Source organism: Tupaia chinensis, unplaced genomic scaffold, assembly GCF_000334495.1.
Source record: "Tupaia chinensis unplaced genomic scaffold, TupChi_1.0 Scaffold145304_1, whole genome shotgun sequence".
Classification (NCBI taxonomy): domain Eukaryota; kingdom Metazoa; phylum Chordata; class Mammalia; order Scandentia; family Tupaiidae; genus Tupaia; species Tupaia belangeri.
The window spans coordinates 1,911-8,663 of record NW_006205165.1 but is presented as its reverse complement, the minus strand read 5'-3'; the positions used below and the strand labels follow the sequence as shown (position 1 = coordinate 8,663).

At 49.2% G+C, this 6,753-nt stretch overlaps 1 protein-coding gene across 1 annotated transcript in view; it reads left to right on the top strand.

Moving 5' to 3' along the window:
• The window catches only part of LOC102491603 (uncharacterized protein CXorf49 homolog), a 22,654-nt gene that overhangs the window by 14,692 nt on the left and 1,209 nt on the right, over window positions 1-6,753 (top strand). The window lies entirely within an intron of this gene.

The window sequence follows — 6,753 nt, the reverse complement described above, 5'->3', positions numbered from 1 at the left end:
ACAGGAGCGCCCAGAGCACACACCATTGGCCTAAGCCATCAGGAGTGTTCTGGTGAGAGAGGCCCGGGCACAGCTAAGAGGTCCCATGGTTGCTCTCCAGCAGGCTTTAGGGATGAGGGAAGGAAAGTGGTTCCGGGCCTGGGCTCATTACCACCATCCATGGAATGCTGGGAACCCCACATGAGAGAGGGCAGGGGACAGCTCTAATCAACAGATGCCAGGACACCACATGTCCAATAATACCAAGAAAGGACCCCGGGGGCAGTCAGGGCAGCTTGATTCAGAGGGAGCTGGAAAGATGGTTCATACCTCATGGCTTCTGGGCACAATGGCAGCCAGAAAAAGGCAAGAGTGCAGGAGTGGGAGGGTGGTCCTCCCAGTACAAAGTCACAACGTCTTGGGAACCAGCAGTTTGCGTAATGGCTATGTCGCTGGATTCCCATGTAGTCAACCGTGGTTCGCGTCCCGGACCCGGTGGCTTAGAACTCACGCCGGGCGCGTGTGCTTGCGTGCCCAAGATCCCGAGAGGAGAATGGAGGAGAAGGGATTGCAGCGTGACCATCCCCCCTGGGGGGTGATTTCTCGCTTTCTGTCTCTATGTCTCTCTCTGTCTGCCTGGCGAGCGCACGCGCCCTATAGCAAAAATAACCTCTCAAAAACAAAAAAAAAAGTCACAACGTCTTGCTCAGTTCCTGGTCCTGGGGGACCTTCACGATAGTATCCTTGACCAAAGAGGTGGGTGAGTCCCAAGGAAAAAGGAGTAAAATGAAGTGGTGAGGATATATTGTTAGCACACCCTGGTCCTTCCCTTGAAAGACTGAATGCCACTTACTCAAGTGACTGTACACTGGGGAAAGAGGCATAGCCAGGCGTTTCTGGAACTGTTGGAAACAGGGCCTGAGGTGGCATTGATCAGTGAGGCCCAAGGTGTCACAATGGAGTCTCTGCTAGAGTGGGGTTTATGAGGCCCTGGTAATGAAAAGCGTTGGGGATAGATAGAGACAGGTTCACAGTGAGCTACTTGGATGCTGGGACCAGCCACAATGCTCCTTTCCCCCATGCATCACTTCATCATGGCAAGTGAAACATGTAGCAGTAGGAGCAATAACTATCACGTTGCATCACTGGCCTGTTTGACAAGAGTTATCATTGTTGGTTAAAACCATGTGGAAACCCTGAAAGTGCCACGTTTTAGGACAAGAAATTAAGTCATGCCTTATAACAGATCCCTATAAGAGCAGAGTTATTGGGAGAGGTCATTGCAACTGTTGCAGACCTATGAGACCAGAGGAAGAGTATGAGATTTGCACAAATAGAGTTGAGAAAGCAGGAGAAATTCTAAGTTTCTCTGTATGGGAAATGAAAGGAAGATAAGAATGGAAATGAGGAGTTATGCACCAGGAGGCTGCAACCTTTTCTTAAAACGGGTGGTGGGTATAGGAGATTTTGCTGAATCTTTCATTATATCCTTAAAAAGAAAGAAAGAAAGAAAGAAAGAAAGAAAGAAAGAAAGAAAGAAAGAAAGAAAGAAAGAAAGAAAGAAAGAAAGAAGAAAGAAAGAAGAAAGGAAGAAAGTTTGAAACAGGTATGGTATTACTTTCTTTCTTTCTTTCTTTCTTTCTTTCTTTCTTTCTTTCTTTCTTTCGTTCTTTCGTTCTTTCTTTTTCTTTTGCCAGAAGGCATGTGTCCTCACCAGAGACACAGAGAAAGCACCCTTTAATAAGGCATGGCCATGCAGCAACACTTTTTCTTCTATTTCCCCTTCTTGTCAGGATTTTGGGCATGCATACATATACATCCAGTATGTTTTTCAGACCACTGGGGCCATGCCTTCAACCAATGCGAACCATGTGGATCCAGCTCCCTATGCACAGAGCTTAACCATTTTGCAATAGGGCCAGCTCTTGTTAACCATTTTGGCTTGCCTCAAATAGTACACTGTGTCTTTAAAAGTCATTGAAAAAAAGTGGGAAAGGAAGTTATACAGACACAGACTGTAAAGACCCTGCTCGATGTGGATGATTACAGCTTTCTAGTGGGCCTCATCTACTCTGCTCTGTATCTTTCTACATCAATGTAGGCCTCTCAGGTACACATCCAGAGAAACTGGCCATTAGAATTCCCCCTTTCATGAGACATTCAGACACTCCAGGCTCTATTATGGATCAGCCAGAGTAGGATATACAAGACAGAGGCAACGAAATTAAGGTGAGTATGAATGGGAAAGAGAAGAGGGTGAGAAATGAATGGAGAGCTACTAGAGGGGGGTGGGTAGCAAGCAAGGAAAATTCTAACACTCCAGGGCATTACAGAACCAAAACAGGGTGTATTCCAGCTATCTGGATCGCTCAGCACAGGGAAGCTGGGAACCAGTTGGTTCTTGGGCAATAGGAATGATGGAAAATTGACACCCCATAACCACTGTGCTGTGTTCTGTCTAGGTCTTTAAAAACAATCTTTTGCACTCACCTATGTGTGTTTTCAAACAACATACAGGATTGTATTGGGCCTTTCAATTTCCAAATGTGTACCCATGCCTACACATTGTTCTGCGACTTGCTGCATGTGGTCATGAGCATGCTCTGAACTCAGTTCACACAGTCTCAGGAGTCCCTTCAGGTGCTGAGTTTTAATCCGCTGGTTGCATATGCCACCAGCCTTCATCCATTTCCTTTCTGATGGGAATTCAGAGGATCCCCAGATTTTCTCTCCACCAACATCCTTCTGCCTGTCCTTGTACAAAACATGAACCAGTGTTTCTCCAGAATATGTACCAGACAGGTCTGTGGGGTCATTGAAGATTGGCGTTTTTCAGTTTGAAAACTCAGCTCAGAGCACTGACTCTGGAGCCAGACTGCCTGGTTTCCATCCCACTGTTGATATGAACAAGCTGAATGATCTTGGGCATTGCTGAACCTCTCTGTGCCTATGTGCTCACCTGTAATAAGTCATTAATATTATAGTAGATATTTTAACCTAGGACTATGATGAGGCTAAGTAAATGTTGTACAGTTTGCATTGCAGGGTTTTTATCAAATCTGTCTCCCAAAAGGCTGTCATCCCCTAACCCACCCCCATCCAACTTGGGACAAAAGTTCTGGTTTGCTCACAACTTCTCATCCTCCTTGGAATAGTTAAGCTTCTTTATTATGGCAAATATGGCATGTGAAAGTTCATTTATATTTTAGTTTGTATCTTCAGGATCAGTAATGTAGAGCATCTTTTGAGGTGCTGTAGACCCTTGCAATTCCCACTTCCTTGTATTAACTCAGGAAGTGGGGTGTGGGATCTGGAAGAGGTGGACTAGTTCAGACCTGCTAAACTGGCCACATTGGCCTGCATTTATGAGCTCACAGCCACGTGTTAACTGGATTCCAAAGATGGGGAATCTTTGGAATTAGCAGTTGCTAAAGGGACCACACAGCTCCTAAACTCTCTTTCTTTTCAAGAATCATTTTATTTGTCTTTATTTATTTAAATTTGACCAGGGAGGGACAGAGAGAGAGAGAGAAAGTGAGAAAGCAAGCCACTAGATCTGGGACTCGAACCGCGCTTGGCCATATGGGAATCTGGCACATTTAACCACCACCCCACCTGCCAGCCCAGCTCCTAAACTCTAAAACATATATTATCTCACTCTTCACAGAAAAAGTACATCGACCTCTGATTAGTAACTGTGGGCATCCTTGCCCATTTTCCTACCGGGTGGGAAGTTATCTTGGTGTGGAACAGAGGCTTACTGCAAAGCCTCTCTCTGCTGGCTTCATATTCACCATTCAGTTTAATCCTCGCAGGTCCCTGTGCAATAGATTGTTTTCCCCGTTCTATGGATGGGAAAAGATCAAAGATCAGAGACGTGAGTCTCATTGGGAAGGAGATGCATGGCCAGAGGCAGTGGGGCACCAACAGGTGGGACTAGACCCAGAAGCCATGACCCGAAGGACCAAACGGCTTCAGGGTGAAACAACAGTCCTCATCCCTATTGGTTAAAACTCCTGGCACCTCCAAACAAGAGGTGCACTGATTGGTGGTAGGCTGACCAATGAGAAGGTCGCAGCGCTAGTGTCAAAGGCTCACGTCATTCGAGGTTCTTTCAAGCATTTGGTGCCCTTGGTGACTATTTCCGCCATCCCCAAGGACCTGGCGGCTCTTGACTGTAGCATGCCTCTCCCGCAGTGAAACGAAGACCAAAACCCTTAAACTCTGCTGCCAGGACTAAACTGATGCCATGAGCTCCCTGGATAAGGTGTCTGTTACGAGAGGTCGTCAGTGCCTTGAAGGCATGGAGTGGATTGGTGTACAGTCTGCTGACACGGGTGCCTCCCTGGGACTCACACGAGGCCTTGATATGGGGGCTCCGTGGAGTGGAGAGGGTGAGGGCAGGATCAGAGACACTCAGGGTAAACACCTAGGTACCAAAGGGGGCCTCGCGGATGCTGAGGGTGACTTAGAAGGTACCGATGGCTTCAATTCTCATTTCCAGCTGAAAGAGCAAGCAGCAGGAGGCAGTGTGATTTGGAGCTGTGAAAGCCAGCCTGGCTCCCCAGCCTACGAGAAGTGGGGCACTCTGCTCAACACGTCCCACTTCACTGATGAGTCAGCGGCCATCTTGCAGCATCTGATTGACAGGGATGCCTGGGGCCTCCGCAGATATCCGACCCCAGAAAGTTGCCCAGATGTTACCCCCATTAGGGAGGATGTAGAGGCAGAGCCCAGTGGTGAAGGCGCACATGCCCGGAGTTGTACCGAATCATGTCAGGCCTCTGCCGCCCTGCCCCCAGTCACCGGACCCGAGGGTGGTGGAGACTGGAGTGGTCTGAAAAGAGACCCTAGAAGTAGATCAAACATCAGTGTGGAGGGCCAACAACCCTCCACAGAAAGCCAGACCAGGTCACTTTCTGAGTATCAGTCATCAGATGATAGTGATATTCAGGTGGTGAAGTTCAGCTTTTATATCACACAACAAGGCCAGGCCTGGCCCAGCAGCCCAGAGGAACCTAGAGACACTCCACACTGGGAACACCATGTTGAGGAAAATTTCCCTCACAGACTAGGCCCTCTCCCAATCTCTGTTTCCAAAAGGCTCACTTCAAGCAAGGAAAGGCAGGCCATTGGGGAGCTAAACATGCGCTCCTCTAAGAAAACACAAAATATGTGCTGTAGGAAAGGAAGGAGCAGGCCCAGCCACTCTGGGACTGCTGCTTCAGGAGACCTGCCCCGGGCCCCTACTAGGCAGAAGGTGGCCCAGGAGAAAGCTCCAGGAGGTGCCTCAGCAGTTGGCTCTGGGAGAATCTTTCCTTCATGGGGACAGAGACGCTCGGTACCTCTCCTGGAACCACCCAGCTTGCCTGCAGTCAGTGGAGTGTCTCTGCTTGGGAAGTCCAAGAAATCTGCCTGCCTCCCTTCGGGACCCAGACACTCCAAGATCGGAGGCACCGGGAAAAAATCTGTGGCAAGGAGAAAGAGAGTGTCCCAGCCTGTGAAGGGAGAAGTTAATGAACCAGATAGAGATGCAGTCCCCGGGGTCCAGGTGAGTAGGCCACCCTTGCCCTCCTCTCTGTACTCTTCCCCTCACCCAGCACACATACCTTACCCAGGGATCTTTCTATCCCTTAATCCAGGGATGTCATTGGAAGCCGGTGGTCACTAGGATATCATGTCAAAGTCATTTCATAAGGGGCAGACATTAGGAGAGCACTTGGTATGGGCCAGGCATGGTTCTGGACACGTGGCAGACTTTTGGCTTTTTCCCCAGAGGGGCTGGGATGGAAGGCAGGGCTGGCAGCTGATTTGGATCAAGAGTCCCCTTGAAGTCTGAGCTGCAAAGCTTCTGTGTCTAGACTCACCCACCACCGGCGTCCTCCCTAGCTCTTCCCCAGGACTGCCTTGTGGGGGATCTGGGTTTTCTCAGGAGCCCGGGTGTCCTCCCTGACTCAGCCCTGCCTCCTGGCCTGGGGCTGACTGAGGGAAAAGTGCTAATGACATTAACCTCTGAATTCCCTTCCTTATACCCCACCTCACTCCGGCCTCTACACACACACACACACACACACACACACATTCACATACCTATCACAGCCCAACTCAATGAAAAATTATTCTTTTAGTTTTCAATACACAGACCAAGGCCGCTTTGCCGATACATGCATCATGGACAATTCACCAGTGAGGATTACAATCGTAGAGCACCCCAATTTCCAGGAAATTTCCAATACTTGTCCCTGAGATGTAGAAGGGTCACATCTAGAGTCCCAGAACCCTCAGGTAAGTCCTGTTGATTCAGTAGCAGTGGAGGAAAGAAGGATGGAAGACACTACCTTCTGGCTCTGTGACTTCAGGGACTCACCTGTGTTCTCTGCCTTCTCTGCCTACCTAGGCAGTTCTCCCATGGAAAATGGGGTGTCAACAGCACTGATCTCATGCAGCATCATCTTCAGTGGGGTATGGACAGTCAGGGTGAGCTGTAGCTGTGCCCTAAACTCCAACAATAGTAGACTTTTAGCAGGACAGACCCTGCCCTGTTATGCCTGGTCAGCCACATGGCTCCTCCAGGGGTGCCTGTATCTACAGCCCTGCCAGTGTCCATGCCAGGGCCACAGTCCTGGGACACCACAGTCCCAGATGGACCTACACTGAGGTCACAAAAAGGCAAACTCAAAGAAAGGTGAAGGTGCCGTCACAGCAAGGGCAACCCATTGCCAGCAAAAGCATTGTTGGACCTAACCGAGTCTCCACCCCACCCCCCACCCCCCG